Source organism: Myotis yumanensis, unplaced genomic scaffold, assembly GCF_028538775.1.
Source record: "Myotis yumanensis isolate MYYU_CA2020_CCGP unplaced genomic scaffold, mMyoYum1.0.hap1 SCAF_6, whole genome shotgun sequence".
NCBI classification, from domain to species: domain Eukaryota; kingdom Metazoa; phylum Chordata; class Mammalia; order Chiroptera; family Vespertilionidae; genus Myotis; species Myotis yumanensis.
In genome coordinates, this window is record NW_027223757.1 from 79,642,564 (window position 1) to 79,655,144 (window position 12,581).

Sequence of the window (12,581 nt, forward strand, 5' to 3'; positions counted from 1 at the left end):
AGTCTAATGGAATCAAGAGAGGAAACAGGATCAAGAGGGTTCAGTAAGAACTGTGGATATGGAGGAGTGGCTGCCTGTCAGAGGCTGAAGTTACCATAGAAATAGTGTCAAAATAAGGAGGAAAAGGGCAGGAAAAAAACTAGAGGTCAAGAGAGTCTGGGTGATGGAGGCCATAAAAATTAGCTTTTTAGTGCAAAAATCAGGAAAGAGAGGGTAGAGAAGAAAATCTATTGGTGATGGCAGAGGTGCAAACAGAGAGTAACCTGCTCAAGTGCTATACAAGGATCCAAAGGTGAGGCCAGTAATGCAAAGTGGGCCAATATGCCAGAGCCGTCCTTCATTCAGTCAACCCCAACATTTTTTAAAAAGAATACTTCCTATCTTGGGCCAGCCCCTCTACTAGTTGCTGAGGATACAAAAAGAGTAAATCCTTTCTAAGGAAGGATTTATAGCTCACTATAGAAGTGAAGATAGAATATAAAGAAGGAAAGACAAAACAAGAAATCAGTCATTCTTGGGTTTGGAAGTCAGTAAAGAAACACCATAGAGCAAAAGACATTTAAGGCTTGAAAATCAAAACAAGGGAGAGACAGAAGGACATATCTGGGGTAGGAGGTGGGGATGGGAGGAATCATGAGACATGAAACAGTCTTGTGTATTTGGGCATATAGCAGTTTGGCCGAAGTGCAGAATATGAAGTAAATTGAAATTAGAAGCTACACAGCAATTAATCTGAAGGGTCTCCTTTGGACAGACTGTTCTAGGAACACGGCAGTGCTGATCTGAGTGAGTAGATGGCACATTGGTAGTAGTGGTTGGGTAGGGTGGGGGAATACAGAAATGCTCATACAACACGCTACTGCGTTAGGGGTTTTATCTCTCAGGATAAGATGATGAAGAATTAGCAGAATGGGCCAGGGGATAAACAGACTGGAATAAATAACCAAAAAGAAAAATATCATCAAAAGCTCACAGAGGGAAGAGAAGGGAAGAACCATCAGAAACACTGTTTTACTTAGTTCATTTACTAACATAGTGGTATTGACTCATCTTAGAAAGTTTCTCAACAAAAGAAGATGCCCAACATAGAATAGTAGGGTCCAGCATGTGAACATCTGTATTGTATATGCAGAGCTTTCCAGGGGAGAATGACACTGAATCTGGGAGTCATGGGTGGGCATGTTGGCAGCATTCTTTAAGGGGAACAAGGAAATTCATCAGACGTCACTGTGTTCTAATTCATGCTCATCACATAACCTTCTGAGTAATGCTTGGTCTCTTTTATATATATCAAGAGAGAAAAGATAGTTAGGGGATATATGTAAACCACTTTTTGAAAAGGTTACCAGAAGAGAGATTTTTGACTAATATATTATCTCTTGTCAACTTAATGAATGGGCTTCTTTCATTGAGAATCGAGGTCTAGCCCTGTACCTTTACAAGACAATTTCCTGACCGGTGAGACAGACATTCCAACCTGCAATACAGTAAAATTAGAAATAATCCTACCCTTTGGAGTCTCTTGGCAGCCTCACTCAGTTCCCCCAGCCAACCATGCGATGTCATTGCCTCCATGCCTTTAGATTTTCTGCATCTTAAAAATAGGTTGGCTTGTCTACAGGGAAACTGCAGGTCCTAAGCGGAAATCACACCTCTAGAAATGCTTTAGTAAAATGATGACAGGAAGTATGTGGGTATAACAGTTGAACAAAGCACAGTCACTCAGGCTGTAAAATAAACTTAGTTTATCTCAAGTTTAGTTTTTACTTTCCAGTAAATTATGAAGGAGGCACAATAAAATGGTAGAGAACTAGCAGTTTTCAAACATTTTTTAAACCTCCGGAATTCTTCCTCAAACTAAATCTTTATGAAAATTGTCATGTAAAAATATGAAGTGCATGGTCAGAAGCAGGAAGGGACAGCCAGGTGTCTGCTGGCTCCATTCTTTCCAAGGCTTGTAGTCCCCAGCGCATCCCAAGGAGAGCCAGGCTCAAGTTGAGATCAGGTAACAGAATCAAGGAAATTGGGATGGAAAATGGAGTGATACAGGTTTCTACCTTGGCTCTGTGGTTGAGAATAGTTCTGAGCTACGGTATGAAACAGCGGCAGTCAATAAAAGCTACAGAAACCTTTAACAAGGAAATAAGACTACCCTTGTCCCCACCGAATTTATGGCTTAAAACTGAGCAGAGACCGGCTTGATCCAACATGGACTAATTTCACCCTGAGCCTCATGATATGTTGTGACTCTTAAAACCTAAAAGTAATATGGAAAATGAAAGTTATAAATACATGTATACACACATTTGCATATTTATACTTACACAGAAATCATCAATACACTAGAGCCCAGCTTTAACACTGCCCTTAATTTTACACTGCAGGGCCACCTTTCACATATTTATTTAGGTTAAAAACAAAACAGAACAACTTTGGTCAGGTCCAGATGTGTTTGCCATATATTACATTCTGTGTTGCTGTAAGACTCTAGTCTAGAGAGATCCACATATAAGTACTCATTTGGTTTGAGGATGCGTTTTAACCATTCATGGCAAAACTTAGAAGAGACCTCAGTCTTTTAGATTATGTTTTATGATGACATCTGTTACAGCATCAAAAACAACCTGTACATTCTTAGTATCTGTGGCGCCTGTGAAGCGGTGTCTATTTCCTTTGAGTCCTTTCTCTTATTGAGGTCTTCAAACTGACACTGAATGTATGCAGCTGCCTCTTCATATGTGTTTGAGCCTGCATATTCTGGAGAGCATATAGTGAGAAGGCTTTTTGATTTTTTCTTCAAAGGGAAATAGAAAACCCGTATAAAGACACAAAATGGTCCACAAAACTCCTCTGAGAAATCTCTACCACTTCCAGGGAAGATCCTGAATAGCCCTCCCCCTTCTTGACCAACCCACCCCCGATTAAATTAAAGGGACCTCAATAAAGGAAGCAAATTCTGCTAAACGGGGGCTGCTCTGTCTGTGGATTAGCTCTCTGTCTCACTGTTTCACTAATAAACTCCTTTCACTTTACACTCTATGCTGGCTGGCATTTGAATTCTTTCCTCTGAAAAGTTAAGAACCCACACTGGGTTTCGAGCCTGGGTCCCTAGATTCCCAGAATGCCTGCAGCATGTTGAAAGGATTTTAGAGACAGAAGAGGCAGTTAGGGAAAGGGGGGTCCATGGGAGAGGAATGCATACAGCTCCAAGCTGCCAGATTGTTTACAAGAATGTTACAAGATAAGGAGAAGAACAAGAAGGGGCCATTGGGTGAGCTTTGAAACTTTGAAACTGATACCATGCAGGGAAAAGGGGAAAGTGGCCAATTAGGGAAGAACAGGGGACATAACATAAGGAAAGGTCCAACTAGAAAGTGGAATGAACAAGCAAAGAAACTATGAGTGTTTATAAACCCATAGACCAGCGGTTCTCAACTTGTGGGTCGCCAACCTGTGGGTTGCGACCCCTTTGGGGTCGAATGACCCTTTCACAGGGGTCACCTAAGACCATCGGAAAACATATATATCAGCGGTTCTCAACCTGTGGGTCGTGACCCCTTTGGGGGTCAAATGACCCTTTCACAGGGGTCACTTAAGACCATCGGAAAACACATATATAATTACATATTGTTTTTGTGATTAATCACTATGCTTTAATTATGTTCAATTTGTAACAATGAAAATACATCCTGCATATCAGATATTTACATTATGATTCATAACAGTAGCAAAATTACAGTTATGAAGTAGCAACGAAGATAATTTTATGGTTGGGGGTCACCACAACATGAGGAACTGTATTAAAGGGTCTCAGCACTAGGAAGGTTGAGAACCACTGCCATAGACAAAGAGACTCATGGAACTAGGTTTTTTTTCCATTTTAGAGAGAGGGGACCCCTCACCAGGGGAAGTTTGTATACACTTGCAATAACCTTCCACACTTTTGCTTAAAATATTTTAGTCCAACAATTTTATTCTTCAAACTTTGCGGGACAAGAACCTGTGAGGAGAGTCCCAGCTTGCCATTCAGGGCCTCAATATCTAGTGACTTTATTTCCTTATTTAACAGAAGCAGCTGCACTCATTACTTTTGGACAAATAAGGAAGCAACTTTCATGATAAAATGGCCATGGGAATACTTTGAAGTTGCATGAAGCAACAAACAAAAGATTCAATGTTTAGGTTAAATTCTCATATTTGGAAATCCAAAATCCCCTCATTGTATCATCACTTTCAATGGCTTTGTGTAAAAGCCATTGTTCTACATTTTTTTAAAAGAACACACATAATTTCATATAACAGATTTATATTCATTTCTAAAAAAAGAACCTTTATCTTTGTTGTGACCTAGTGAAATTATAAGTAATTTATTCAAGTAATAGTTATTGAGCACTTATCATTCATGAAATATTGTGCCAACACAGTTAAATATATAAAGTTGCCTCCTTGCTTAACCATGACAGAGGAAAGAAAGGTGAGAGTGGTAAAATTATAGAGTAAATTTATTGATTTACTGTTAAGTATTAGGATGAGTCATTACTATGTTCCTCACAGACTTACCCAAAATCTACAAGTTAGGAACCTTTCATCAGTCTCTCTTTTCTGTGTGAAATCTTGATTAGGTTATACTCAATGAAATGAGCCATCTAACCTGTTTCCTCCTCTCTCTCCCCCTTTGTTTTTGCTGTGTGTTTTGGGTTTTTTTGCTATAAAGTAGCTTAACTTAATTGTATACCTAGTTCTCTCTGATAAAAATATTTCCTTTCCTTCATTATTTGGTTTATTACATTGACTACTATGGTTATATTCTATACTTTTATTTAAGTCATCTAAAATACTATTAATAAATACTCTTAAATAATACTTGACTGTTTTATATTATTAAATACTAGAGGCCTGGTGCACAGATTTGTGCACCAGTGGGGTCCCTTGGCCTGGCCTGTGGGGATGGGCCAGAGCCGGCTCTCTGATATCCCTGAGGAGTACTGTATAGCGAGAGGGCAGTTCTAGGGCAACACGCCCAGGAATCGGGCTCCCTCCTTTCTGGTTCTGGGTGCGTCACCCAAGAACCGCAGCTGCCAAGTCATCGCAGCTCAGCAACTCCTGCGTTGAATGTCTGCCCCCTGGTGGTCAGTGCACATCATAGCTACCGGTTGGAGCGTCTTCCCCCTGGTGGCCATTGTGTGTCATAGCAACCGGTTGGACAGTTTAACAGTCAGAAGGTCGCTTAGGCTTTTATATATATAGATAATATTTAGCTTAGGATGCTATACTTACAATGGAAACAATCACTGGGCAGGATATATTCTTATTCCCATTTAGGCCAAGTCAATGTGGGGAGGCAGTAGGAATAACAGCAGGATCTTCTTTATATTAAGTTGAACTCTCAGAGTACATAAAATCTATAAGCCAAGGTTTAAGTAATAGAATTTTTCTGGACAAAAAACTATATGACATACGGTTACTGGAGGCATACGGTACATAAAACACAGTGTCCCAGGAAGGCAGGTGGGAATTGGTGCACCGGGATTCTTCAGTTCTCAGAAGCTTAAGGCTGGCCTCTACGATCTTTAAACCAGCAAAGGATTTATATTATGTTTCTCTGCAAATTTTCCTTTTCATTAAATATCAGGCTATGAAAATATGGTCTTGAAAAAATAACTGGATCTAAGAAGTAAGTCTCCAGTTTTTAAATATATTTTTTTTAATCTAGATGAGACTTTGATTTTCTCAAAAAAAGCAATGGCATAAGTCTTGGTGCTCTTCACCCTTCCAGTTTCAAGATTTTAAATTGCAGCATTTTCCTTGATGCAGTATTTGCCTTGATGAAGCTCCTCAGAAAATCCCATTCTGATTGGCAACTGCAGCTCCCTGCATCGGTAATATGTTTTCTTGGCCTGCTCTGATGTGGCAAGTCAACTTCAATTAATGAGAATGGTTAAGTTTGCTTGTGATAGGCATGTATTTGAGGAAGGCTGAGATGTCCATGCTAGAGAGGTGGTAGTACCTAGCATATAATAGTTCTACCATGTGCTGGATAAATTGATGTCTTTCTCATTTCCCCGTCTGCTTAAATGTTCAAGCCTGATTTATTATCTGATTTTATGAGGTAAGAAACAAGGGCAGAACATATTAGGCAGCATATGGCTTATTTATCAATCTTTCCATTTTAAAAGTCTAAACTAGCATATCAACTACTCCTGAGATAAAAAAAGATCACCAAAATGGGTCCATATGCCTCTCACTCTGAGTCAAACTGTATTATGTAACAGTTCTCTTCCTCATTCCTAAATTCCAACTACCACTGGAAGATGCTCATTAGCAGTAAAAAGTACAAAAAATGAAGGTTGATTCCAAAGAAAATGCAGAATATTAAGGAGGCAGGATATAATTACTACTCATGGTGGACAGTGCTACACAATAAAAACTACATAATAGTCAATTCAACCTTAAATGCTTGAAATAAAATTCAACTTCTTACTTGTTATGCCAAGATCTGCTCCCTTCCCATTTCCTTCAAAGTCCACAGAAACCAGTTAGTGAGCCAATATCTTAACTAATTAAAAATGTTTGATTCAGGAGGTCCATTTCACATATACTATAGAAGAACTGACCAATATAAAAAATTAAAACTAAAGAATAACATAAAAAATAGATATTAAGATAGCCAAGCTAGAAACAACCAAATGTTTAGACTTTCCTTGTTATAAGAACTTTAACAGGACAAAGCCATCCATAAGTCAATGTTTTGCAAAATGCATACTATGCACACTTTGGACTAGACACTGGAAAAGATTCCAAGTAGACCCAGTTCCAGGCCTCAAGGAGACAAAAATCTAGATGAGGTAACATATAGCGTAAGCTTCAAATAAATGATTCGCTGATTAAAGAGTAAAGGTAGAAGAGATGTTAAAGAACAATCCATCTGACTTCCTCATCTTCTGCAAGAGAAAACATGGTAGACTCAGAAAGAATAAATCACTGGTAGGTAAGAGGAAGGGACTGAACTGGACTCCAACTCTTCTGACTCCAAGCCTCTAAGCCAGTAGTTCTCAACCTTGGCTGCACATTAGAATCACCTGGGAATCTTTTTAAAATCCTGATTTCTGGGCCTCATCCTCCGGAAATTCTGTTTCTTTGTTACTAATGTTGTGGCCCCGCCCCATAACAAAGAAACAGAATTTCCGGAGGATGAGGACCAGAAATCAGGATTTTAAAAAGATTCCCAGGTGATTCTAATGTGCAGCCAAGGTTGAGAACCACTGCTCTAAGCATAGGGATTTTCACATCATTGGTGGACCCTTTTCTAAAGGAAATGACTCTATCACTGAAAGAAATAGCTTTATCACCAAAGGAAATAACTTTATCACCAAAAGCTAGGTGGCTGCAATTAATGGGCTGAGTAACAGCTCTAATTGAACATTCTTGATATCATAATAAGGTCATTTCTGTTCCAGCAATGGGGTTATTTTAGGAAGGCTTTTGATGAGTTTGAGGACCTTAAGTAAAACAGGTCCTGTGGCAAAAACCAATTTGTGGAGAAACATTTCCAATACTATAACATAATCATTAAAGAACTACAGCCAACCATCAAGACTGAGAGGACCCACTATATGCTATTTTCCTGGCTCACACCTGGGGAAATAGAAGTGCCCCAAAGGAGCCACCTTCTGTCTCTGGTTACCCTGCCCCTTTCTAAATTTAGATACTGCCTCCAGCAGGACCAAGTGGAGCTGCTACCTCTGCTTCTGATGAGTTCTCCCCATCAATATATCTCCACGTATCTGCATAATCTGCTTAGGGCATCAGTCCAAAGAAGATTCTAGAGTAATTTTTCTAAAACTTTTTTTTTTGTGGCTCACATTAGGAAATACAATTTATATCATGATCTATTATACCTGTATATGTTAAATTGAAATAAAAGTTTGACACAAAAATACTATATTACTTCAATACCTTCTAATATTTCCTATTCCTTTTTATTCCTTATTCTTGAAGTAAAATATAAATGTGGATTATAATACATTAATTTACTTTAATGACTCTCTAATAGATCATAACCCACTTGAGCAACACTATGCAACCATTTATCCATTCATTCCTAATGAATTTATTGTCTACCCTAGGTCAAGTACTATTTGAAGTATTGGAAAACACTTTCATTGAAGCCGCCATAAAAGAAGTCTGACTACCTTGAGACTACCATGCGGAAGACACCATGTTCAGATGGCAGTATTCAACAGTTCCAGCCCAGATTGTCCTTCAGAAATCCTAGAATGGTAACCACGTAACAAAGAATCCATCTTGGAAGGGGGTGGTCTATCCATTAATCCAGCCCTCAACATTCAAGTCATTCTCAGCTATTTAAACCATCTCAGCTGAGACTCTAGACATCCTGGAGGTGGGGAGAGTTGACACCACTGTGACCTTACCAAATTACTGACGACAGAATGCATGAGCATAATGAAATGGTTGTTGTTTTACATGACAAAGTTTCATGATTGTTTTACAGCAATAGGTAGTGCAGACTCCAACTTAAAGCAATTTTCTGACCCCACAATAAATGAGAATATTTTTGCCCAATCAGCTTTTTACTATGATGATGATGATGATGATGATGATGATGATGAAGGATGAATTCTCCTTGCTTTTATTGTTTGGCTTAGTTTCTGTGAAAGGGGGCAATTGATGCTCATAAAATAATCCATTTGCTCTCTACCTTTTTTACACATTCGTGCAGTTAGGTGATGGCTATTGTCCAGTTCTGGCTAATAAAATATGATGAGATGTAACTTTGGCTGCAGTTACAAATAGGTATGATTCCTCTACCTTTTCCCTTTTGGACTAGGAGCACAAACTGAGGAGACAGAATTGCAAGATGGAGGTATCCTGGATCACTGACTCCCTGTTCATAAAGAGGTGCTCAAGAGAGCTCTCTGACCCACTCCAAACTCCAATATGAACAACAAATAAATCTTTGTTTCCCTACCCGGTTTTGCTCAGTGGATAGAGCGTCGGCCTGCTGACTGAGGGGTCCCGGGTTCGATTCTGGTCAGAGAGCATGTACCTTGGTTGTGCGCACATACCAGTGTGCAGGAAGCTGATCGATGTTTCTCTATCATTGATGCTTCTAACTATCCCTCTCCCTTCCTCTCTGTAAAAAAAATCAATAAAATATTTTTTAAAAGACATAAATCTTTGTTGTGTTAGGCTATGTAAATCAAAGCCATTACTTGTTATTGCAACATAGTCTAGGTAGTATAGCTAACCCTAATCAGTATAATTTTCATAATCTTCTAATATAGTCACTCTGCATACACTATAAACCCTCTCTTTTTTTTCCTCATCAAATTCATCTCAATGCCTACTCAACTCTTTCCTGAAACAGCTATACTATAAGGCTGGGCGGGGAGGGGAAGGGACTAAGCAATCATGGTAACTGATTTCTTTTCTTAATTCATGTACACAGATTTCAAATGGACCCTTAGTGCTTCCTAGTTATTCTCTTAAATTTTCTTCTTTAATTCACTCTCCAATTTTCCAAAGTGATTCTTTCAAACTCCCTTCACTTTTTTCAAATCAACATCTCCTTCCCCAAATTTATTCTCAGCTGATGACTTGCTTAATATTTTACTGACAAAGTTGAAGCCACAGAAAATAATTTCCACATGTACCAATCTATCTGGCTCTGTCCATATATATTGCCTTCCATTTCTTAATTGTAGCTGAGCTGTCTACGCTCTTATATAAAGCCAATGGCTCTACTTGAGCTCTGAATCCAGTCCCATCTCTCCTACTCGATGACATTGCTTCCATAATTTCCTTCTCTCTCTGCATTACTATGAAGTTTTCTTTCTTTACTGCACATTCCCATCACCATGCAATCATTGGTAGTCTCCTTTTTTGCAAAACTCCTTGAAAAATATTATCTTTACTCATCATCTTCACTTGATATACGCCAAGTGTTATCGAATCCCTTGAAATTACCCTCAGCGCTCTGCCAAAGCAGATATTGTCAAAGTCACTAATGACCTTTAAATTGCCACATAAAAAAATTCTTATTTCTCATTGGACACAATTTCTTAACAGCTTTTGGAACAATTGATCCTGTGCTCCTTCGTGAAACATACTTTTTCCTTGGCTGCTGGAAAAATGTTCTCTTGTTTTTTGGTGTTTTGGTTTTTTTGCTATCTCACTGCCTGATTGTTCTTAGTGTCTTTTTCTGAATCGGGCTCATTTTCCCAATCTCTAAGCATTAAAATGGTCCCAGGATCAGATTTCAGACTTTGATTTTCCATTTGTATTTATCTTTCTAGTTGATCTCATTAGAATCCATGTCTTTCATTTTTAGCTGTGCCTTGATGAATTCAAAATTTACATTTTCAGCTTCAACTTAGAAATTTTACTACTGAACCCAATCTCCATACTGTCTTATATAGCTAACCCCACATTTTCCCACTTGGATGCTTAATAGGCATCTCTACCTTAGCAGAAGCAAAACAAAACTCTTGATATTTTTTTCCACAATTTATTCCTCCCACAATCTCCCTATGACAGTAAGTGGCAACTTCTTTCTACTAGATATTCAGTCCTCAAAGCTTGGGTCATTCTTGACTCTTCTTTTTCTAACACATCATACCCAGTCCTTTAGCCAATCCTGTCAATTCTATTTTCAAATATGTATCCTGAGTCTAATCCCTTTTAACAACTGTCACAGCTCCCACACTATTTCAAGCCACCATTATATCCCATGAAGATTTTCCAGTAACCTTTTACACAGTTTCCCTATAACCATGCTCGCTCTATTACAGACTAATTTCCATATTGTAGTAGAAGATGCTATAACATAATAGCTATAATGTGTAGCACAAAGATGCTTAAAAGTCTAAGTCAGAGCACACTCTCTTGTCTCAAATGCTTCAGATAGCTTTCCATCTAAAGTCCTAAGTTCTCAGTGCCCTATATGACCTGGCCATACAGTACTCCCCCCAACCCCTTCTTATAATACTCAGACAATTGCCCACTCTGCTCCAGCCACACTCTCTTTCTTTCTCTTTCTTAACTTCACCATGCAAGGTTCATCTCAAAGCTTTTGCATGTATAGCTCTCTTTGTCAGGGACACTCTCTTCTGAGCTTGCCATGTGGCCCTTTACTCATATCATTTAATCTCTCTGCTTCAAGTTCATCTTTTCTTAAAAAGCTTTTCTCTTACCACCTGTGCTCTTGATCCATTATCCTGTTTTATGTTTATACTAGAGGCCCGTGCATGAAGAGGTTCATGCAATAGGCCTTCCCTTCCCTTGGCTGCTGGTACCAGATTTCCTCAGCACCCGGGACCCAGGCCTTCGCTCCAGACAGAGCCTTCGGTCTCCGCAGCTCTGGATGGAGCCTTCAGTCTTCGCTCTGCCGCTTTGCCCCTTCGTATGCAAATTAACCACCGTCTTTGTTGGGTTAATTTGCATACTCTCCTGATTGGCTGGTGAGTGTAGCGGAGGGACAGTTAATTTACATGTTTGTCTATTATTATGTAAGATTTTATATCACTTTTCAATAATATAACATCGTTTATATTAGATGTGCTTATTGTCTGATGGCTGCTCTGTGCAGGCTTAGAATGTAAAATCTATATTAACAACAACTTGATGAGTTCTATTGGATGCTTTTTATTATAGAACCCAAAATATCTGGAACATAGTAGGTGCTCAATAAATATTTGAATAAATTAATAAATAAATGAATATGAAACTCAGTTTTAGATGATGAATGAAAGTCTCATATCTGGAAACTCTGAGTTCATGTGAGAAAGCAAGTAATCTGCATGGATCCAGAGGCATCAAACGGACTAAAGTAAGGCTCCTAGAATATAAAACAAACTCAGGATGGGCAGCAAAAACAATAGTGAACCAAGGCTACTAATATCCTTGGCAACTAGCCACAGAAGACCAACAAGATCAAGCAGGAACCAGCCTGGCATTTGTGTGCAATATTAGCTCATATTTCTCCTTGCATAAAGAGAAGGCACATCCACATGAAGCAAATGCAATTAAAACAAGTGCTGACAACTGGTTATAAATTAAATTAGTGGCATTCTCATTAGTTTATGCTTGAATTGGGAGAGGACATTAGGCAGTAGTTAAATGGGGCAATTTAAGATGGTTCTAAAAATATATTATAAGTCTGGATTTCTCTTTCTGATATCTTTTCTAGATAAAATACATATGCCTAAAATAATCTTTTCTAAACCTACACCTGTAATATACAATCACATAAACATAAATTTACTTATGGGGACACCAGGACAAAGTATAAAAATTGATACAGGCTTTAAAAAATGCAGGATATAGAGGAACAGTATATATGACTCTGAAATGACCTTGGGTATATTAAGTGGATGAATGGTCACAAAAAAGAACAAGCAGATGCAGTACAGAAGGAAGTGAGGTCATCAAAAATAAGATGACTGAAGAGCAGAACACCATTAGTGACATATTTATTCAGCTACAGGAATAAGTTCTAATGAGGATGAATGGTTGGAATCCTAGAACATAATAGAGCGCATGATCACGGCCTCAGAGAAATC

General features: G+C 38.6%; 1 protein-coding gene across 2 annotated transcripts in view; it reads right to left on the minus strand.

Annotated features, from left to right (window-relative positions):
- The window catches only part of PTCHD4 (patched domain containing 4), a 163,062-nt gene that overhangs the window by 91,087 nt on the left and 59,394 nt on the right, over nucleotides 1-12,581 (minus strand). The gene's annotated exons all lie outside the window — the stretch shown is intronic.